The sequence below is a fragment of the Taudactylus pleione genome, unplaced genomic scaffold (assembly GCF_031769625.1).
Source record: "Taudactylus pleione unplaced genomic scaffold, aTauple2 ptg000282l, whole genome shotgun sequence".
Taxonomy (NCBI): domain Eukaryota; kingdom Metazoa; phylum Chordata; class Amphibia; order Anura; family Myobatrachidae; genus Taudactylus; species Taudactylus pleione.
The window spans coordinates 7,647,314-7,671,693 of NW_028284684.1; the positions used below are offsets into that span (position 1 = coordinate 7,647,314).

Genomic DNA, 24,380 nt, shown 5'->3' on the forward strand with positions numbered 1-24,380 from the left:
ATATCACTGGGAAGATGTCGCTGCCGAGGAGGGACCCGCTGGCTGGAGCAAGGTAAGATGCTAAAGCAGGGGGGAATGATCGCACTGATTGCCCCCCCTGGATCTGCCCCTGGCTGAGAGGTAAACTGTGCCCCCTGGCATCTATTCACCGGTGTTGACCGCTACTCTGCCGTTTTCCCCTCCGCGGGACACTGCGGCCTGCGGGTGGAGGACAGAACCCGCAGTCAGTTTCAGCGGGGCACCGCGCTAGAGGGCAGGGTGCTTTCTGCCCTTCAGAAATAGGGCAAGGTGCAGCGCCCTGCTGAAACAGCCTAGCGGGAACGCTACACCCTACAGTACCTGGGCATGGTGCTGCTCTCTGTGGCCTGCCTGTGACACTCCCATAACACGCCCAGAAGACAGACCATCTCAGTGCATCCACTTCCCTCTCACCACCCAGTCACCGCCCAATACATTTTCAAGACATTTCTGAGACCATGCATCTCAATCCCAACTGCAACTCTGTGTACACAGACTTTAGATGCATGCACAGTGCTTCTTAGGTGCATGCGCAGTGGAAAAAAAATATAAAAAACACCATATTGCTTGAATTCTGGATAAAAAGTTATGTAACAGCATTAAGGATTTATGTCCTGTATGTGAACTAAATAAAAAGCTTCATTAGAATCCCCCTCCTCATCTTCCTCAGTCTCCTCCATGTGCTGGTCCTGGGGCAGAACCCTCCTCTTAGCACTAGATGCCATACGGCTTTGTGGCTCCTGTCCCAGCTCCCGGCCGGCATGCAGAGGGGGAAGTATGCAGGAAGCTCCCCGAACTGTACCATGACCATCAGTAACCAGGGGGTGTTTTCACAGTGGGCTGCTACGTGACGGAGCCTCCGTCTCTGTGTCCCAACACTCTGGCTGATGGCTGATCACCATAAGGAGATATGTGTCCCTCACACCACTAGCAGTGACCCGTGCAAGTGGCAATTTTACCTTTGTTTTCAATTCACCATTTTAAAAAAAATGATATTCTTTTCTTGTGTTTGTTATTTTGTATCTTCGTGAGTACATTTTTTGCACTGTTTGTAAGTACGAGGTTTTTGTTCAAAAAGTAATGCCTAAATGCTCACAACTCAAATTTTATTATAGATACAGATTTGAAAATGCAGTAAAATACTTTAAAGTAACAGAATGACTCTACTCAAAAAATTCACCATCTGCCCTCAAACATTTTCTCCACCTCTCAACCCAAGCTGCGAATCCACTTTGGAAAAATTCCAGTGGTTGGTGTTTGACCCAGGAATGTATGGCATTTTTAACAACCTCTGTCTTCAAAATGTTGAGCCCGGAGACAGTATTTGAGAGGGCCAAACAGATGAAAGTCAGAAGGGGCCAAATCAGGACTCTATGGTGGATGTGGCATTATTGCCCACCCCATTTTGGCATTGGCCGCAGATGTTGCCATTGAAGTGTGAGGTCTGGCATTGTCGTGGTGTAAGATAACATTTGACAGTGGAATTGTTGACCTTTTTTTGCGAATGGCTTCTTTCAGCTTCTTAAGTTAATAATGTATCGATCACTGTTGATTGATTGGTTTGGTTCCAAGTAATCGATTAGAATAACACCTTGGCAATCCCAGAAGAATGTGGCCATGACTTTGTTTACGGATCGCTGTGATTTAAACTTTTTTGGCCTAGGTGAACTTGGGTGTTTCCATTGCTTTGATTGGGCCTTTGTTTCTGGGTCATAAAGGAATACCCAGGTCTCATCTCCTGTAATGAAATTTTCCAAAAACGTCTCAGGGTTGGCTTCAAAGTTGGTGAAAAGGTCATTGCACACTTCCACCCTCCGGACCTTCTGATTCCTGGTTAATTGCTTTGGAACCCATTTAGCACACACTTTATGATATCCCAAATCATTTATTAGTGTTTTTACAGTGCAATGGCTACATTCAAGTTCATCACTGACATCTCTGATGGTCACACGAAGGTCTTTCTGAATCATGGCATCGACTTTGTGTCGGTTCTTTGCTGTCACTGCAGTTGATGGTCTGCCACCACGGGGTTTGTCGCACACGGACAATTCTCTCGATTGAAAACGCTTCATCCACTTTCTGACATTGCTATAGTCAACCTTTTTCAGTCTTCAGTGGATTTCTGTAGCACTGCAGCCTTCTTTTTCCAGAAATTCAATGACGGCTCTTTGTTTCATCTTTGGTTCCATGGTATTTCTTGGACTACCTAAACAAAAATACATTTATAGCTAGCAGACATATTAAACTACAAACTGACAAAGTTTCAAATAAATATTGCATATTATTTCAGAGTTATGAGCATTTAGGCATTACTTTTTGGACAATCCTCGTACATACGAAGTAATGGCATCCACTTAAATGTATGGGTGTGTAAACCATCCTGATAACTTTTAAATTCACACCAAAAAGAAAAATGCCTATTGTTAAGAGTTTCTGAAGTTTAGTTTCTGCAGTTTTTAAGCGTTAGTACTTTGAAATATTCTTATTGTATTTATTTATAATCTATAAAGATTAAAGATTACATGAAATTTTCACTTATCCTACTTTTTTCAGATATAGCTATTACCACTTTTGTTGAGTAGTGTAATTAGAATTTCTAATTGCCACTATTCACAGCAATAAGATATTCTGAACTGCCCGGATGTATTAATCACATGAGCCTGTTTCTGCGATGTGTAAAGTAAGGTGCTTGCATTGGTGATTACTTTACTTTGTGCTGTGAGATCTCAGGCGGCCTACTGCGCATGCATGAGAGGCTATTACCAGGGATCTGGAGGATCCCTTTCCCGGTATATTATGCAATATGCAGCCCATAAGCTACAATGGCTAAAGCATACTTGCCTACTCTCCCGGGAGTCACAAGAGGCTCCCAATTTTCCGGGTAACCCCCCACACCCCGAAAGTGTAGTCAGATCTCCCGCCCACTTCCTAGTGAAGTTGGCAGGATGGGGAGATTTTCTGAGACCTATGGAGGGGTCGTGGCTAAATGATACGAATCGCTTCATTTAGCCCCGTCCTCTCCTCACAGACCTGCGAATTGCGGGTGATTCCTGTAAAGGGGGTGGGATCTAACATCGGCTATTGCCTGCCCTGCCCCCGAAGATTAAAGAAGGTGCTCCCGGAATGGTGCCCTGCAAAGTTTGTAAGTATGGGCTAAAGCTTTCCGGATCTTGGTAAATCTTGGTCAGTCTCACAATATAGCAGCCCCTATTGGAAACGGGAACTTCAACAGATACCAGATATCTGCTGCAGAACAGCTGTTATACATGCAGGGATTTTCGAGGATTTCCCACAAAACTTGTTGAATAATATATCACTTAATACAAAGTGGATTTCTGTATTAGCTTATATGTACAAATTATCTATTCGTTTAAGGATTAAAGCTCCAATTTATTTATTTCTTTTTAACTCATAGATCAGCAATATTACAATTGTACATGGTCATACAAACTTGATTGCATCATTATATTTTTATTTTGATTTTGTTTGCTGGTAAAACATGATTTAGCAATGGTTTACATAACCGGTGCTTTGTACATTATACAATTCCAGGAGTTTGTTTTGGACAAGTCTAACAATGTTCACATACACTACAGTATCCTTAAGCATTGCAATCGACCTGTCTCAGCTGACAACAGCAGGTGTTTTATTGCAGTAAGTGTGCTTAGACCTTGCATAAGGGCTAACAGTCTTTAAAATGCTATTAGGCCTCATGCTCTGTCTGTGACTGTACGTATGCCCTCTCTTGATGGAATTCAGATAAATAATTTTGTTGTCTGAAAGGAGCATCATGTAGTCTCATTCTGAATTCTTGCCAATCTGTCAGTTTGGAGTCAAAGGATGTCAGAGAAAGGTATTTCTTGCAGGCAAGAGTCGTTCCCGTGAATTAGTCTTAACCTATCGGAAATGGAAAGGTTAAAAGAGCAAAGATGGAACAGATTGAAGCAGCAGTTTCAGGTGAATTGAAAGGCCAGGCTCACAGGATAAATGGAATTGCAGTCTGCTTTGCGCATTCCATTAATCATTATTCTCTTCCCAAAAATGTTTGTCAGGGGTATTTTTCTTAAACCACTTTAATAATAATCACTGTAGTAAACACTCTATATCCATCGCTTTATTCAAGGAAATTAGCAATGGCCATCTTGCTATTGTCTGTTATAGTAGGCTTTTCTATTGTTTTCAGAATTGTTCATTCATGGTAAACGTGTAAAGAAAGTTGTGTAGATAAATGAATTAAACTTCTGCATAGAAGAAAGGAAACTACAAAGTGATATAAAAAGTCACTGCTAGCACTAAGGATGTACAGTACATACATCCAGGTTATACAGCACTAGTGACAAAGGAAAGAAACATCTATCACACTAGGAAGTTTCCTTATCAGTGATATATTTTAAGTAACAATTTATAAATATACAGCATATAGTCAAATTGATCATTGAACACAGTGGCGACCCTCTCCGCGGTGACACCCGATGCAGGGAGGGATGCCATGCGCGCGGTACCCGCCGAAATGGGGGTGTGGCCTTTGGGAGGGGTTGTGTCGGGGGCGTGGCCTCGCAGGTCGGACCTTTGGGAGGGGCGTGGCCTCGTGGCGCGAACCCGGCCCGTGGCCGTGGTATACATAATGTATGATACATTATGTATCAATGGGGTGGTGCCGGTGGGGGGTGCAGGCATGGGCAGTGCCGGCTCCCTCACTGACAGGAGCCGAGTGCTGCACTTCATGCTATAGTGCAGCACCCGGATCCTGTCACTGAGGGGGGAGCCTGCACCTTGGTGTCACCCCTCGGCGGGTGACACCCGGGTGTGGGCCGCACCCACCTTGTGACACCACTGATTCAACATTAGGGGTTGCTACCTCAAAGAAAAGAGGGATAATTCAGTATATACAAGGAAAAAGTGACTGTATTTGGTGCACTGATACTAAAATATAACTTTTATTAAGTCACAAAATAAAATAATCGAATATTTGTATTACATTTGTTTAAAAACAAGCAGCAAAATATTTGTCATAAAATTGAAAGTGTGTAGAAAGAAATTGGTGACAATAAAATATTACTGTGTGCCTGTCTGTCTTGTGTCTTTTTTATTTTTTCTTATATGTTATGCTGGGCATACACTATACAATTATCTGTCCAATCTGGCTGGTTGGAATGAAAACCTGGTAATGTATGGGAGCAAATGACAATCGATTATATGGTTTTAAACACTGGAAAACAGACAAAAACGATTGTTCAAATTGAATACATTTGTTTTATTTAACCAAATTTGGCTGAATGTCCATTTTTGTCTGTTTTCTAGTGTTTGTGAACAAATATTCGATTGTCATTTGCTCCCATACATTACCAGATTTTCATTCCAACTAGACAGATATCTGACAGATAATTGTATAGTGTATGCCCAGCATTAGTAATAGAATAGTTATGTCCTAATATTGCTGCAGTCCAACTACAAGTATAGTAAAGAACAGAGCTAACTTAGAAATTATCTATTGGTGATCAGTTGTCTACTAGTAATTTAGTTAAATTTACCATAATGTATCGGTATACGGGTGTTAATATTGTACCAAACTGTTAAGCCAATAATTGTCATTAGATATTTGCTTAAACAAATTAGGTGGTCATAAAGCCAATTTAGATCTTGTCAGCAAAATAGTTCTCATGCAAAAGCTCTTTAAAATTAAGGGGCCCATGTTCTCTTAAACACTAGGAATATTCTCCATGTAATGTGCTTTATATATAATCTCCAATCGCAATATTTTTTATGGCACAATTCTTTCATCATATATATATATATATATATATATATATATATATATATATAATGTACAGCTCTCTAACATCAAGTGCACAACAGCAATATTACAACAGTAGTTGCTTTTATCATAATGTATTGTGGCTGCATATGAGCTAAATTTTCGTTACTATATCAACTGCAATTGCTATTATCCTGACACATCAGTACAGACTGTTTAGTATTTTGTGCTAACTAAAGATATCCCTTGGTTCCCACATGAGACCTTTTATCTGATTGCTAGATTTACATGTACATGTTTGATTACTATGTTTTAAGATTGTATTTTATTGTGTAATTGTGATTAAACAAATTATCGTGTTATTATATTGCCTTGTGTCGATTTAAGCACCACCTTATCTGTTTTCTTTTGTTAAAAAAGATTGAGTATCACTAATTGTTTCCTTTTCTCTTTCACAATCTATATACAAGTCTGTTATATCCAGCGCCATCCCATGCTCAAGGTTCTTTACGTTTTATATGTTAGTGAGAGTGTGGTGACACTCTTTTTCCTGTGCGGTGGGTAGGCTGCAGGTGTTGCGCACGCTTATTAGAAACACTTTTTTTGTATTAGAGGGAATAGTGTGCCTACAAGGAGAATATGGGAAATGTGTTGGTACAGGGAGGACATGGGAAATGTGTTGGTACAGGGAGGACATGGGAAATGTGTTGGTACAGAGAGGACATGGGAAATGTGTTGGTACATGGAGGACATGGGAAATGTGTTGGTACAGGGAGGACATGGGAAATGTGTTGGTACAGGGAGGACATGGGAAATGTGTTGGTACAGAGAGGACATGGGAAATGTGTTGGTACAGAGAGAACATGGGAAATGTGTTGGTACATGGAGGACATGGGAAATGTGTTGGTACATGGAGGACATGGGAAATGTGTTGGTACAGGGAGGACATGGGAAATGTGTTGGTACAGAGAGGACATGGGAAATGTGTTGGTACAGGGAGGACATGGGAAATGTGTTGGTACAGGGAGGACATGGGAAATGTGTTGGTACAGGGAGGACATGGGAAATGTGTTGGTACAGGGAGGACATGGGAAATGTGTTGGTACAGGGAGGACATGGGAAATGTGTTTTTACAGGGAGGACATGGGAAATGTGTTGGTACAGGGAGGACATGGGAAATGTGGTGTTAGAGGGGGAGTTAATAAATTGTTGCTGCAGGAGGAGAGGGGACATGTTGCAATGGGGTAAGGGGGTGGAATGTGTTACAGGGGATAGAAAATATGTGGGGTCTATTTACTAAGCAGTGTTAGGAGACAGAGTGAAAAGTGATAAGGTGCCAGCCAATCAGCTCCTAACTTCCATCTCACAGGCTGTGTTTGAAATCTGACAGTCGAGAGCTGATTGGCTGACACCTTATCACTTTTCACTCTGTCTCCTAACATTGCTTAGTAAATAGATCCCTTAATGTGTTAGTCTTAGGGACATTCCAGGAAAGTAGGCTAGCATGGTGTTGTGGTAGGGGAAGATGTGCTGCTGTACAGGGAAATGAGAAATGTGTGGCTGCAGATGCATAGGTGGTTCTTCAATGGGGTGTTGTTGCTATAGTTGGGAAATTTATTGCTGCAGAGGTGAATATATGTTGCTAGAGTGGGGGAGGGAAATGTGTTGCTTCAAGAGAAGTAGGTCTGCTATTGTAGGAAGGTGTCTCTAGGGATGAGTCTGAGTTCCTGTAGGGGGTGAGTCTGAGTTACTTTAGTGGATGATGGGATTCTACAGGATGAGTAAATTAAATACTACAGGGGATTGGGGAAATGTGTGTTATGGCGAGAAAGGGGAAATTTGTTATTACAGAGTTGATAGAGGGGAATGTATTACAAGGGAGGGATGAGTGGTATGGAGATATGTTATTAAAGTGATGTTCCATTAAAATGGCATGCAATCGGGAAGCCGGCTGACATTATACCGACAGCTGACTTCCCGACTGTCATATCCCGGCGAGGGTGAAATGACCGGTGTCTAGATGTAGACGCCTGTCATTTCACCGACGCTGGGAGACCGGCGCCCGGTATCCCGATCGAAGGGATTGCTGGGCGCCGCGAGCGGACAGCCGCGGGGGGGTTAAGTTTAGGGCTCCCAGGGGGGGATTTAGGGTTAGGCACCCCCCGGGAGGTCAGGGTTAGGCTAAGGGGAGGGAGGGTTAGGGTTAGGCACCCCCGGGGGGAGGTTAGGGTTAGGCACCCCCACGGGGGACTTAGGTTTTGCAGCAGGGAAGGGGCGGGTTAGGTTTAGGCACTTAGAGGGGGCATTGGGGTTAGGCACTTGGGGGAGAGGTTAGGGTTAGGCACCCCTAAGGGAGGGTTAGGAGGGTAGGTTAGGTTAGTTCCTACTTACCTAGGGATGATCTGGATTTCCAGCGCAGTCGGGCTGCCGCTGCCGGGATCTGTTCCACTGTCGGCCTGACGCTGCCGGGAATCGAACTGCCGGCCATGCGGCCGGCAGTATTACATACTGAATCCCATTAAAAAAAGTCCATTTTGGAAAAGGGCATAGAGGCCAGTGCAATTTTAAATAAAGTTTATTTACAAACGAGCAGTTTGAAGAGTGACAGTTGGAGCCATTGAGAGAGGGCAGCTGAGGACGCCATTGAGCAGCTGAGAGAGGGGGAGAGAGAAATAAACAGGGAATAAATAAGCAGAAGATAGAGAGAGTAAGCAGATGGGAGTGACGGCAGTGAGAGAGAAACTGGAGCAAAACAGAGTCATACTGAGAACTGCACATTGTCAAATTTTGATCCTGTCGGCACCCTCAGCTAAATGAGAGAGCAGGGGGCCTGACATCGCAGCTGCAATCTCTCACTGATCGCAATTGCAAAAATTTGTTAATGAGCCACTCACCGTCCAGTGCTTAGAGACACCCACTGCACTTTTCATGCATGTTCCTTTTTAAATATTCCACACTGAAACAATAATTCCAGTTCCCAGTGGCGGTTGTGAAGCTGCACAGTCCAGAGCTAAACCAGAGGAGCCACTGGGGGATGGGCAGTTAGCTAGCCAACGGAAGCAGGTTGGCACCGGAGTCTGGCGGGCGGTCTGATCCATTGCTGGACGATTTTTATGAACAATGTGAATGATATCGTTGAACAATATATTGTTCAAATCGTCCAGTGTGTATGAACTTAATGACGAATGATGTGCGCTCCCATGGGTCATTAACGATATCCCCAGTCATCTAAACATGCAGCCCAATCTGGGGATATCGTTACAAAAGGAGAGGAACATATTCAACATTTAGGATATGGTGGATGGTCGGGTATAGTTTATGGTAGATATTTTAATACTAAGAATAAGGAGCGGGTAAGGGGTTAATGATTTAATGGGGTTTATTAGGATTAAGGTTATTTTATAAGACTGAGGGATGTACTGTAGTTAGGAGTTTAATGCTTTTTGTAGTATATGGCAATCGCTAATGTCTGATTATATGGTGTACAGATGGGTCCTCATACATCTAGCCTCATTGCGCATTAAACAGCCCTTCTAGTCGCGCCATGCCGTGGCATGACTTGGTGTCGCGCCATGCCGTGGCATGACTTGGTAGCGCCGAGTGTCTTTTGTGCGTCTTTTTACCTTCAAATGCATCTTATCCGCACAGTGATGTAAATAGGTAGCACAAGCAGCTTCTGCTGATTAAAATTATATGCAGCATGCCTATGTTCTGTGAGCAAGCTACAAATACTGTCTCTAGTACCTGGTGGATGCTGTCTGTAATATATGGTGGTCACTAATGCTCTCTGTATTATATGATGGTCACTAATGCTGTTTGCATTATATTGTGGTAAGTAATGCTCTCTGTAATATTAGGAGGTCACTAATAATGTCTGTAGTACATGGTGGTCACTGATGCTGTCTATCACATATGACCGTTACTAATGCTGTCTGTAGTACATGGTGGTCACTAATGCTGTCATGTAGTACATGTGGTCACCAAAGCTGTCTGTAGTGCATAGTGGTTACTGATGCTTCTGTCAACTATGGAGGTCACTTATGCTGTCTATAATATATAGTGGTCACTAATGCTGTCTGTACTATAAGGCAGCTGCTTCGGCGATCCTTTTTTGTGAAATTGCGGCTTTATACGATAATAACATTTATAGTTCCCAAATGTTATGTAAAGAAAACATCAAAAGTTATATTCTAAAACTTTAAATGTGAGTAGCCACTCAGTATTGAAACTCCAACAAGTAGCGCCCGAGGAGACACATGTTGCTAGTAGACAATACTCTGAGGTGACATTTTTACTTATGTTACTGTGCATTTGTTTCAGGAACCACATATATGCAGCATTTAACACATAGGGTTGGCATAGAGGAAAAGCAAAATTGTGGCATGCTTCAATGTATGTGCAAGGCAAACAGACATCTTTGCATAAGTGTAGTGAACATGTACATAAAAATGTATTAATAAGCTATTTAATAGGATCTTGTCTAAGTACTTTTATATTAAAATACATTTAAATTTCTTTTGCACTTAAACAAAATTTGACGCTTTAGAAACCTTACAGTAGTACCAAAAACACCATCTAGGTGATGCATTATTTGCAATTCAAATTCTTCATGCTGGAAGCAGATATGTATTTGAATTTATCTTGCAAGGAAAAGGTTCACTGATCTCAAATGCAAATAAAGATTTGCTGTTTTTAGCAAATAACACTAGACATTATCAGGTCAGAAAGGCTAGTATAAGCAACTTCAGAGTCAGTAATATTAATTTTAATTATTCATGCTGAAAGACATTCAGAGCATATATGTTCATATTTGACAGGAACATGATGGGGTTTCATAACTGTTTAGTGTAATGCATGGATGGATAAGTCACTGGGTCGAACTCCCAGAAGGGAGATCCAAGTGCCAAAATTCAGCAGGGGGCCAAATCATGATAATGTAATTCACCACAAATCAAGCCTCAGACCACCCACTTAACTGGGGATCAGAGAGTCTGGTCTACTTTTCCCTGGAGTCTGAGAGAACTCCATGAAATTCGAGAGTCTCCCTGACATTGCAAGAGAGTAATATGTATATATATATATATATACCAGCGCTAGCTATAAGTCTATCACAGTCAATAACTAGCAATAAATAAATTAAAAATATGGCTATGTATAAATTAAAATAAAAAGATACAGGACGGTTCTATCACATCAATTAATATAAATTTATTACAAATAAACAATTATTATAACCATGAATTTATCAAAGTGCACAATAAAAATGGAAAATATAGTTCATAAGAGATTGTATATCTGCCACTTGTTAGACTCCCAGATCTCCTATTGGTTTAGGACTTCCTCTGTATAGTAATATTAGCAGCAAAAGTTACCAGATGCATGTAGAACTTCCCCAATCGTTTGTAAACAAACACTCCAATTGTGTGTGTGTGTTTACAGACGATTGGGGAAGTTCGACATGCATCTGGTAACTTTTGCTGCTAATATTACTATACAAAGGAAGTTCTAAACCAATAGGAGATCTGGGAGTCTAACAAGTGACAGATATACAATCTCTTATGAACTATCTTTTCCATTTGTTATTGTGCACTTTGGTAAATTCATGGTTATAATATTTTTTTATTTGTAATAAATTGATATTAATTGATATGTGATAGAACCGTCCTGTATCTTTTTATTTTATTTATTTATTGATATTAATTGATATGTGATAGAACCGTCCTGTATCTTTTTATTTTATTTATTTATTTTTATTTTGGGCAGCACAGACAGTGTAATGGTTAGCATTACTGCCTCACTGCACTGAGGTCGTGGGTTCAATTCCCACCACGGCCCTAACTGTGTGGAGTTTGTATATTCTCCCTGTGCTTGCGTGGGTTTCCTCCGGGTACTCCGGTTTCCTCCCACACTCCAAAAATATACTGGTAGGTTAATTGGCTCCCAACACAAATTAACCCTAGTGTGTATGTGTGTGAGCATGTGATAGGGAATATAGATTGTAAGCTCCACTGGGGCAGGGACTGATGTGAATGGACAAATATTCTCTGTAAAGCGCTGCAGAATATGTGTGCGCTATATAAATGACTGGTAATAAATAATAAATAATAAATAATTTTAATTTATACATAGTCATATTTTTAATTTATTTATTGCTAGTTATTGACTGTGATAGACTTATAGCTAGTGCTGGTATATATACATATTTCTTATCTTTGTCTGGAGGTTTGACAACCCTCATACCAGCTGCTGTTTGACAGCGCACTCTATTGAATATACTGCAAGAGAGTAAGTATGCTCTATTATCTTGTATCTAACATCTTTGTTATGGAACAATACTCATCAGTATTTTCTATTCTTAATATTGGCACAAAGTTGTCCTGTAATCTTGTCTACAGATTCAACTGTAACTATTTGCCCATAGCGTTTACCATTTCTACCCACCATTGTCCTGGGCATCTGGGTCATCCCTTTTTTTTTTCTTCCACTTGGTGACACCCTTGGCCTGCCCCATGGTACCCTATTAAAAGACTGTTCCCAATTGCCTGTCTTGCACATGGCATTTTCCAATTCTTCACAAACTGAGAACTCCAAAGTCAGTGTTAATTCCAATATTATATTTTGTTAATTGTTTAGACATATACAGTTTTATATGTTCAATAGTTAAAATGACTAGAAATGAATGGAGCTTGTTGTAAAGAGGTTATTTGGCATATTATCATATTCTACATTCTGTATCTGATGCCTTCGCTAACATAAATTGTTCTATTTCTTACAAGGAGATAAGCCCTTTCTCCAAAGAAAATATTCACAACTTTGTCTGGCAGAAACTTCTCTATACCAAGCGTGCGGAAGCCTGTTTATAAATGATCACGGTGATATTTATTTAATATTTTTTCTTATTAGATTTTTTTCTACATTTTTATTAACTAATATTTTTTTTTATCAAAAAATAAACTTGGCTTCCAGTCGACTGTACACTTGTGAACCAGAAAAATCAGAACATGAATGAGCAAAGGCTTCCAGGATTAGCTGGTGAACCTGTTTGCAGCGATAACTGATTGGTGAGAAATATAAAACCCTTAGTTATCTCTGCTTAGAATAAATAAACCTATTAGGCTCCCACAACTTGTTTAGAAGTGTATGACTGCGCAATGTTTCATTACATGCTGCATGTAACAACACCCCGTCGTTCATTGTATCTTCCCATCCAAGGTGCAGTACAGCACATGGGACGATGCAATGAACAACCGCCAGCAACAACGGATCGTGCGTACACACCAGTGGCTGCTCCAGTGGTGGGGCTGTGTCGCAGTCCAAAATTCAAATAGGGGAGCCACACCAACTGCCCTTCCAAAGGCTGCCAAACATCACTTGCAGTGAATCACTGGCAGCTGGTGTGGCTCCCTTATTAGCATCACTTTGTGAATAAGACGCATTTGAAGTGAAAAAGTTGCACGAAATACGCATGACGCTACCTAGGATAGATGTATGTGTGTGGACACATCTATTTCATACGATACATCATAAGGGCGGGTATTCAATTTGGCTGCGAGAAGTCAGAATCGGCGATAATTTATCGCCGATGATGTCATTTTCGCATGTTTGAATATCCCCGGCGAAAAGTCTTTGAAAAAAAATGGGGATAAGTTTACACCACACAATGGCGAAAAAAAGCTCAGAATTGGGGTTTAGGGGTGCAGGCTTAAAAAAGCCTGCACCCCTGGGAATAACCCCTAAAAGTTAACTGTGTCAAAAAAAAGTAAAAAAAAAAAATGACGCCCCCCCAAAAATTTTAATTTTGGGGATTAAAAAAAAATATATAGGGAACAAGTTTATAACTACCGAAATTAATTCAGGGGGGGGTTCCCAAGTATGCGGCAGGTTGTTTAAATGAATGCGGGTGGTAAGTGCGGCAAGTGCATTTTTGCAGAATTTTTAAATATCATTTTAGGGACTTAAAAATATGCTTACCCCCATTGTCATGTACCCTAAATTTGATAGGCATAGTTATTTTTACAAAAAAAATCTAAGTGCCATTATTCACCACTTATTAATAATGGGGGTACCCATAGTGATCCCCCATGTCTAGACATCTTTAGGGGGGTCCCTTGAATATTTCGCGAAAATTCCCGTTTATTTTTTACCTTTCCGCCGGTTCCCGTGTTCGTTGATTTGTAATTGAATGCGGGGATAAAGCGGGTACGCGCCCAATACTTTATCCCTGGGAAACCTCCGATGTGGAGCAAAAAGTCCAGCACGGACTTTTCGCTCCAAATTGAATACCCCCATAGTGTGTATGCAGATTAACTCTTTAGATTCTTTAACATCATTATTGCAGCATGGTTTGCTAGGTTTATCTCATGCAGTTTTAATCAGAGAAGTTTGTTTAGAAGGGACCAGTGTAGTAATTATGCTTTCCTTTGTAATCAATAATCTGTAAAGAAAAAAAAATTGAGATAGAGAATTATTTGAAAAGTGGTAAATTAAATCAACCTTAAGAACTCTGATTTTGCATTACTTTGATTAAAAGCGAGTTGCTGTGCCAAATGAGGCTAATCAGCCATTTCTGCTCTAGGACTTACAACACTTCTGCCAGCTGTTGGCAATAATTGTGTTCAATAGACAAGACAAGGAATCATATTCTGTACTGCTTCTTCTATTGATAAAAGCTGAATTAAGATCTTAATACAAGACAATTAAATTCTCAAGACGTTTTTATTTTGAAGCAAATAAAACGATCAGCACACTAAAACAATGGCATCTGTGAATTGCAAAACAAGATGGTTACAGGGGATTTTAAATGAATTATAAGATGCTGTATATTATCTCTGGCTGTGTAGTTTTAATTCTTGATCAGTTGTATATAAATACATCAATACTGAATATAAAATACAGAATCTCAGAGTTCAGTCTAGACCATGTCTGAAGAACACTTTTGATTGCATGGCTTAAAAAAAGACAAACATAAACCAATGATTGATTACGTTATAAAACCTTCAAGACATTTAATTCTTTATATCTAGAGAAGAGAGAGAGAAATAGAGCATTGACTGAGTGGTCTAGTCCCAAGCTACAAGTTTAGCATGTGTAGTATTTTATTGCCTTCCAGCATCTTAAATGGCCAAAATGCACTAATTTCCAAAAAGTATATGTTGCACCATTTAAAAAACAATAATTGGAACAACATAAATTCTGCCCACAACCTGCCCAAACAATGCCCTGTTCCACTTATGCCCCACACCCATTCACCTAACCACAAACAAATTCTGGAAAAAGCAACACTCACTGTATAACATGAACCATTCATTTGTGTCCAATAACCTGGACTATTGGGCATATAAAACTGTAATTGTGTAAACCATTAACACAATCAAAATAAAAATTAACAAATACAGTAAACCCATTAAATAATTCACACTAAAGTGCAAAGTCACACAATATACTAGATATGTTAATTAAATAATGAACTAGATGAAATAAGGAAATAATGACAGAACTGATGGAACTTCCATATACTGAAGGGAATGAGGTCATAATCCCGACCGCGGGCATTCCGGCACTCAGTATGCCGGCACCCGAATCCCGAAACCTGTCAGAATCCCAGTGCCAGCATCCCGACCGCTGGAATCCCAAGGTAAGTAGCAGGGTTATGGGGAGGGTTAGCATTAGGGTTAGGTACCAAGGGGAGGGTTAGGGTTAGGCACTAAGGGAAGAGGGTTAGGTTTAGGGTACGGGGAGGGGGAGGTTAGGTTTAGGCGCTAGGGGGGAGGGTTAGTATACTGACCGATAAGTGTCGGTATCTTAACCCTGTCGGGATGCCAGCATCCAATTCTGACCACCGGGATACTCAACGACTCATGGTCGTTGGAAGGGGGGAGTTCAGGGGCCGTGCAGCCTATTGCTATACAGCACAGCCCCTGACCGTCCGCCACGCCTTTCAAATGTTTGGAAGAGGGGCTGTGTGGTATAGCAATAGGCTGCACGGCCCCTGAACTGTATGGAGGAGGAGGTGTAATGTGGGCCTTTAAGTTAAAACACAGCACATTACCACCTCCTACTCTGTGCAGTGCAGGGGCTGTGCAGCCAATTGCTATACAGCACAGCCCCTGACAGTCAGCGCCCGCCGCTCCAGTCCATGCGTGCCCAGCAACAGGTAAGAGAGAGGGAGGGAGGGGGAGCACAGGGGCATTGGAACAATTTTATGTTGCCCCCCCCAGCATAAAATCATTCCGATGCCCTGTTCACCCTGAGCTAAACACTAGCACAGTGCCAACGGTTGCCAGTGGTCCAAAGCCAGTGGCTTGCTCTGTATCTGTGATTGTCCACTACCTGTTGCCAGAGGGTGGCACAGTCTTTGTAACCATTCAGATTTAGTACCACTAATATGTTTGTAACATTTATCAAGTAAACCCATACATGCCTACTCTCCCGGAAGGGATGGTAGGCTCACGAAATCTGCGTGTTGCTCCCGGCAACACCCAGAACAGTGGGCTAGTCTCCCGGCCGGCCTTTGTCCAAGCCATTGCACTGTATGTAATTTGTTTGTTTCTTGATCTTATCAATGTACAGTGGCAAGTTATATGTTTGCACTTTATAAATAAAAAGTAATTACAGATAATGAGGCTGTAGCAGATTTTAATGCAAGTCTGCTTGCAGAGCAAACATTTTTCTTGCACATGTTCCAGAACCAGGCATACACAACTATGGGTAATGCAGAGTCTTCCGCATTTCAGCAACGTCTCCACTTGAAACAAAGGGCCTGATTCATTACCGATCGCAACTGCGCTTATGCACTCAATCGCCCGATTGTTGCGTTATGCGCATCGCAGTGCGTGTGCGCGAACACTTCACTGCGATCGGAATCGCAGTGACTACGCAGACCCATCGCAGAGTGATTGACAGCAAAGGACCGTTTGTGGGTGGTGACGGGGGCGTTGGTCGGCAAAACGCAGGCGTGCCAATGCATTTGAACGCCATTACAGGGGCGTGCATAAATTAGCCATTGTGATGCCATACGCAGCTTGGGCTTTCACTGCGTGCAATGAGGTTAGCAATTCCTGAGTAAGGTCAGACCTTGTGCAAGTGTGTGTGAGGCTGCGATTGTACTCGATGTTACCGATGGTTTTGCAGTCTTGCTAAGTATTACAGATGTGTGTAAGGTAAAGTGGACATAATTATGGTTGGCTGCTACAGCATTGCGATTGCAATCATTAGCATATTTTCACAGTGAGACTGCTTACATAATCGCAGTTGCGATCGGAATAGCGATCCGTAATGAATAAGGCCTAAAGTGTTCAGATAGGTGTTTCCAGCCGAAGAGATGCATACAGCAAAGCATATGTGTTTATATTTACATTTAATTTCATGCAATTATGGCTGACTTGTGTTAAAACGCTGCATTGGCCCCAATATACTTAATGAGTGTTTTGTTTATTTTTCTCTTTCACTATTGGTATATGTATAGATGTATCCATATACAGTACATATATCCTCTGTGCGCTACAAGTTGCATTATGGGCAGCACAGACGGTGTAATATGGGCAGCACAGACAGTGTAATGGTTAGCATTACTACCACACAGCACTGAGATCATGGGTTCGATACCCACTACGGCCCAAACTGTGTGGAGTTTGTATATTCTCCCTGTGCTTGCATGGGTTTCCTCCAGGTGCTCCGGTTTCCTCCCACACTCCAAAAATATACTGGCAGGTTAATTGGGTACCAACAAAATTAACCCTAGTGTGTGAGCATGTGGTAGGGAATATAGATTGTAAACTCCAGTGGGGCAGGGACTGATGTACAGCGCTGCGGAATATGTGTGCCCTATATAAATAACTGGAAATAAATAAATAAAAAATAAATACACATAATGTGTGAATGCCTTGTGACTCGGCAGCACCAAGCGTCTGTGCGTGCGACTTTTTGCCTTAAAATGTGTCTTATTTGCAAAGTTAAACAAATAGGAGGCACAGGCAGCTTCTGCTGATTAAAATATGTGGCGTGCCTTTATTCTGTGTGCGACTTCAGGAGTATCTGCATGAACTGCTACTTTACACTGTCAGTGGTTGTGACACTGTAACGTAGCATTTAGCATCCAGATACAGCTGCAGTCGCACACAGAATATAGGCACGCCACATGTCATTTCAATCAGCTGCTTGTGCGTACTATCCGCATCTCATTGCGAATAAGATGCATTTTAAGAGGAAACTTGCATGAAAAGATGCTTGGCACTACCTAGAAGGGCCGTTTAATGCACAAGAAAGTTAGATGGATTTGGATAGTTGTAGCCTAATGATTTAGTCAGTGGAGGATTTTACCTTGGGTCTCCCCCCCAGTAAAATCTGCCGCTCCGCTGTGACCCTCAGTCCCCCAGTATGTGAATTAGCAGCAGTGGCTTCCCAGTGGAAGCACTTTCTGCTAATTACAAGTCAGACTGGCAGTCCAAGGGGGAGGTGTTTTCTCTACAAAATGTGTATAATAAATTTGTCCCTAAAACATAACTGTAATGTGAGTGACTTCCCTTCATGAAGAAGACCAATAGAGAGGTTCCACTCAAAGCTCCCACCCTGGCTGAGGCTGTGCATGGAGAGTCATTTTTAGGTGACCCCAGTGGGAAATGGGAGTGGGGTCAAGGGTGCCATGAAGGGGGGATGTCAGGGGTGCCATGAATGGGGAGAAGGGCATTTATTTGAGAGAAAAGGTACAAAGGGGGAGTTGAGGGCTGAGACAGGAAGAATATATGAAGTGGAAGGGTGCCATGCTGGTCCCAGAGGAGGGTCCAGCCTGCAGTTACTAGCCACTATAGGGGATGGAACTAGGTGTAGGAGGGACAAGGCGAGCAGAAAAGGGCTGTGGGGAGGCCGGATTTGGAGCAGCTGGAAAGGGGATTATCTCCCTGCCCAGCCCTGTGGTAACCCTGATCCCTGCGACCCAGTAAATTGACTGATGCCTCTCAAATGTGTGTGGTGTGTGTGTGTGAGCCTCCCCCTTGCCCTTCCTGTTCTGGTGCCTGTGCCTACACTATAACTTTACGTCTGGGTATGGACCCGGGATGCCCAAAACGCATGCATAGCCATCAGACCTCACACAGACTATTATGGTATTATGGGAAGGGATTTAATGGATCTCTAAAAAATTGCAGTACTGTAGACCAGTGGCACCTAAGCTTGGAACTCAAGGCACCTGAACAGTCCAGGTTTTAATGTTATCCATGCTTAAGCACAGGTTGTACCAAATGTGCACAAGCATGAATATCCTTAAAACCTGAACTTAGGGTGCTTTGAGGACTGTTTGGGAAACCCTGCCTATAGGCTAAAATGGCTAGGGTTAAGCTCAGGGAAGCTAAACTATTCAGAGCTTGATAAGTTGGCCATTATTGCAGTCCCCATGGACAAATATCTCTACTTAAATGGGATGTAGTCAGGACGCCGGCGGTCAAAATGCCGACCCCTAGAATCCCAACACTGAAAGTCCAGCATGGGACTAAAGATTGGTTTAGGGTGCAGGGAGGGGGGGTTAGGGTTAGGCACCCCCAAGGGAGGGTTAGTGTTGGGGGGGGGGGAGGGGAGGGTTAAATATACTTGCCAGTCGGCATCGGGATTATGATGCTTTTAAGCTGTCGGTATTTCATACCCAACCCACTTAAATAATGAGGCAAGCCTTAGAAAAATTCTAGATTGACCACAAAAGTCTTTTGAATACACAGACTCTTTGGGGTTCAGTTTAAAGCATTGGCCCTGATAGAATATCACCATCTCTATATGGAGTTTTCTTGTAGTAGCCTATTGGCTACTATTTACATATTTTTCTCTTATTGGAGCCCATCTGCTGACAAGAGAAATTTTGTAGATTCACGTAAAAATATTAATTTCCACATTGCGAATTTACGTGAAAACTATCACATCCACATTACAAATGCTAATTGTGATAAATATACTCCTTAGAGTAGATATACTGTACAATTCATGGAAGTGGTGATATCACAAAGTCTTAGCTGACATTGGATCCAATATAAAGTCACAATGTTGAGGCCTGACATAACATTGGAAAAAAGACTAATGAAATTGTTATACAGGCACTTTAGAATGAAGAAACGTTCTCATTAGGAAAATGCAGCATTCTTAAGCAATGATATGTTGAGTCAGCACTTTCAGTAGTGCTCATAGAGTATATTAGCAGTACTGTGCCAGAAACTCAATGTTTACAATGGTTCCTATGGGTGAGGATACAGGAGCTGATTCTGAGTTGGGAGCAAAACAAAATGATAAGCAAGTAACTTTACATCTTGGTAAAACTATGTTGCATTGTCTGTTGGGCTGATGTAAAATGTGCAGAGAGATTTAGATTTGAGACAGGCATGTCTAAACTCTTATAAATTGCAGTGTAAAAATAAAGCTGCCCAGTATTTGTGGGCTCACATGTAAAAGCAGCCAGTATTTACCCTGCATAAAAGAAATGTATGTACTCGTCTTGCAAAATGGTTTGTCCAGATGCAAAGTTACTCCTTGTTTATATATTGCTCCTAACTCAGAATCAGCCCCACAGAGTGCAGAGAAGAACCTAGTAATATGATATTGACTCCAGTGCCAGATTAACAAGGCAACTCATGTGGTCACCCAGGGGACCCAACACACAGGCACTATGGCATACTGTATGTGAACTTGGGTTTCTGTGTGGCATAATATGAATGAGTGGCTCTATAGTATGTTTAACACATTTATGGTGCTGGGAGTGTAATACCGCTGGCTACATAGGAACTAATGGGTGTTGTAGTTTATGAGGCTGCCACTAGGTGGAGAGACAATGTGCTAAAAAGAGACAAGTGAACAACAGAACAGGGAGTTACTGGTTGCACATTGGAGATGTGGAGATGTCAAGTATCAGAGTAGGCAGAGCGGGGTGAGGTGTCACAGGTCTGAAGAGAGAGAGATTGGGCAAGTGAAAATGCTGAAGTGGTACAGAGTGACAAGTGCCTCAGAATGGCCACTGATGGCACACTGGGGACTGCAGCAGAGCACTGGCAGAGTCTGAGATCTGGAGAAAGTGTGTCAGCACTGATAGCCACAGCTAAAATTCGTGAAGGCTCTGTGTAAGTAAAAGCTGTGAAAGGGAGACATCCCTACTAAGATACTGAGAACTGTTAAGAATACTTGCCTACCCTCCCAAAATGGCTGGAAGGTTCCCAAAATTTCTCCAGGGGGCTGGGGCCACCCACTTCCCCAGTGAAGTGGGTGGCACAGGTGACTTTTGAGAGATCCAGAGAACCATTGAGAGATACAAAGCCCTATTGACATGTACTGAGAACCATTGAGAGATACAGTACTGAGAACCAATGGAAACTGTTGAGAGCTATTGGGAATATATTGAAAGTATATTAAGAAACATATTGAAAGTAATGTGTAGCCCCAAATTATGCAAGAGACTGAGTTAAAGATCTGAGTGTGCTGAAAGCGTGACATATACTGTACCTTGTTTGAGCTGCTGCTGAGTCAGTGACTGAGTTTAAGTGCATAAAGATTGGAATCCATTTTGTGAGAAAGTATTAAGAATATTAAAGAACATTTTGGGATTGAGCTATTGAATCTGTGAAGTGCTGAAGACATTGAATGTGGAACTATGGTTGTTGTGCCTTATCATTGGAAAGCCAAATCTATTGTTCTCTGGAATCAGGAAAGACCAGCATTAGATGCTAATCCTACTACTTTTGCCTATTGTGGATTACAAGTACATGCATTTTATAGGACAGTGACCATCCAACAACAGAACTATGTGCTCACTTTAATGTAAATGACTGACCAGTTTGAGGTTTTTTCTAATTCTGCTGAGTAACAATCTGTTTTGCTATTACCTTATAGCTGGGTTTTGTAAAGGTTATTGTGTGTTTATAGTATAGTATGGTGAAACCATTGAGAAACTGCATTATATAAAGAAGTATATTTCACTATCCAAGAGAGTTATTGCTTAATTGTCACCATATTGCAAACTGCTGTGTTATATTTGCCATATTCCATTTGTGCTGACATTTACTTGTCACTTGTATGGTGATTATTATTTACTACATGCAGTAACCCTATCTAGACTTCTGACCTCTTACCTCTCTTTAATAAATCTACTTGATTTTTGTATTTACCAAAGTCATCATGTTATGTAATTTCACTGTATGTATGGAACTGGCCTCTCTGCTACAGCCTGAGGAGGAAAAAGCTCGTGGAGTCATTGCCAGAGAAGAAGGAAGATCCACTGGAGCTGCCATCTCAGCTGTAATGTACCATCTATCTTACCTGTGCCTATACCAGCACCCAAGGTACCACAGGAGTATATATACATTATACTTTTTTATGACATTGCCAGTATATCATATTGACAATTTTATTGGTAAGGGCATGATAAATTAGTTGCCTTGGAGTTCTAACAAACGTTAATCTGGCCCTGTCTGACTCTGTTCAGTTTAACAATAAAGTGGAGATTTTCCTTAAAACTGACATGGATTGTTCTTATATATCTTTTAACTTGACTTACAAAGATGTGGGAGAAGAGAACAGGCAATATTGTATTGGTACAAATGCAGACATTTTTTGATTAGCAGTCAGCATTGAGTTTTTGAATTGTCACAGAAATGTATTTGCTCTTAGTACCACCAAGTTTGAGAGAAGTCATCATAGTGATGTCACATGGTTTCCCTAGCATCCAACTTGTACTTTTGCATTGGTTTACAGTATTCATAGTGAAAATGCTGCATTACTGATGTGGTGCCCAGAAACAGATATTGGGGTCTATTTACTAAGCTTTGTTAGGAGATAAAGTGAACGGAGGTAAGGTACCAGCCAATCAGCTCAGTTATCGCATAGGTTGTGCAAAACCCTATTGACTAACAATGTCAGGACTTTGTGCAGAATGACTGGGACCCTCCTTAATGACTTACTAGGAAAAAAAAATGTTTTGCTTTATTTTGCCAATGATTACTTTTTTGGGGGGGTGAAAAAGTAAAAAGTGGAAAACAATGGTTTACAGTAGTAAGACAGATATATAGGGGTGCTGTATGGATGGGACTGGTGTTTTAAACATTGAATGGGGGCAGTGGCAGGTGTTTTTTTATTTTTTATTAAAGAGACTTAATAGTAAACTAAAATACATTTTTATGTACCCTAAATTTAACTAGAGCATTTACTTTGGAAAAGAAAATAGATTTTGATAATTTTTCCACTGTTAGAGAAAAATGCATTTAACAGTCAATTGACACAATCTAAGAAACCCTTTGATTATGGCCACTAATACCCCTTTTACACCAAAGCTAAAACCTGAGTTATTGCCAGGTTAACCCGGATTGCTGCACGGTGTTAAAGGGGACAGGGATGGTTGGATTCCAACCCGGGTAGCTTGCAGGGTTCAACACTGGAACGACCCGTGTAACCCTGCAGTGTAAATGGGTAACCCGAGTCGTCCAACTCTGGTCCCGTTTTCAGCATGGGGAGACCCGGATTTCCCGGTGCTTGGAGATGATGTCATCATCTCTAAGTGCCAGCATAGAGATGAACAGCGTTGACCCAGGGATAAACCTGGTTGGCGCAACAGTGTAAAAGGGATCTGTCTTGGGCCCGACCCAGTTTGCAACCATGTTCCAAATCCCGGGTCAGACCCAGGACTTGGGTATAACAGACTTCTATAATGTTACCTAATATTAGTTTACCGATTTTTGGGGTACAGGCAGATTTCCCAATTTTCACCTGCACTACTTATATAGCCTGTCATCCCTGCAAGAATAATTGTGCAAATGTGTTATCACCAGTTTTGGAATAGGATTGCCCGATAAATGGGAGCATGCATATATGCGATAAGTGACATTTTCGAGCGATAATTTTACACCTGCGAAAACTTTACGTTTTCGCATCTAATTGAATTCCTCCTTTAGACTGTCATTGATCCTTGCACTACTGAAATGAAAAACTCCAAATATGACACAGTGGCCATTTAAAGCAAAATAAAAGAAAGTGACCTGGTCATGTAATAATACTAGTAAAGGCTGCCAGAAGCTTTTAATGTTGCATCTATTTATTTTTTTTACATTTGACGTTAGTCGCATTGTTTTCGATCTTATTTTCTGCATTGCACTTTATTGTTTTATATTATATTTTCTTAATCACTTCATTGTTATATTCTTATGAGATGATGTTAACATATACCCTACAATAAAGGTTTTCCTTTTCTGTAAGTATTTATTATCTACATATGAAAGCCGGATGACTGTCAGCCATTCCTATTGTTTGCATCAGCAAGAATCGACCACCAAATAGGCTTTTAAAAGTTAAAACAAATGTCCTTGTACATTGTCCCTACTTTAAAGCTGGGTACACACTGAGAAGACAGACATTCGTTCCAACATTGGAACGAATGCCCTTGAACGGGGATTACCTGTCCACACTTGAACGAGTTAATGAACGATGGAATGATCACTGTTCCATCCTTTATTAACTTACCATAGGTCGCCAGCGATGTCAGGTTGGATGTGCAGAACATCAAACCTGATGACGTGGCATGCGACCAGGGAAGCGGACATATTGAGAGTACACATTGAGTAATGTAGGCGATTTGTTATTACGAAACGGCAAA

General features: G+C 41.4%; 1 protein-coding gene across 1 annotated transcript in view; it reads left to right on the forward strand.

The window, feature by feature from the left end:
- TMEM132D (transmembrane protein 132D) overlaps nucleotides 1–24,380 on the forward strand; it is a 1,095,696-nt gene that overhangs the window by 74,531 nt on the left and 996,785 nt on the right. The gene's annotated exons all lie outside the window — the stretch shown is intronic.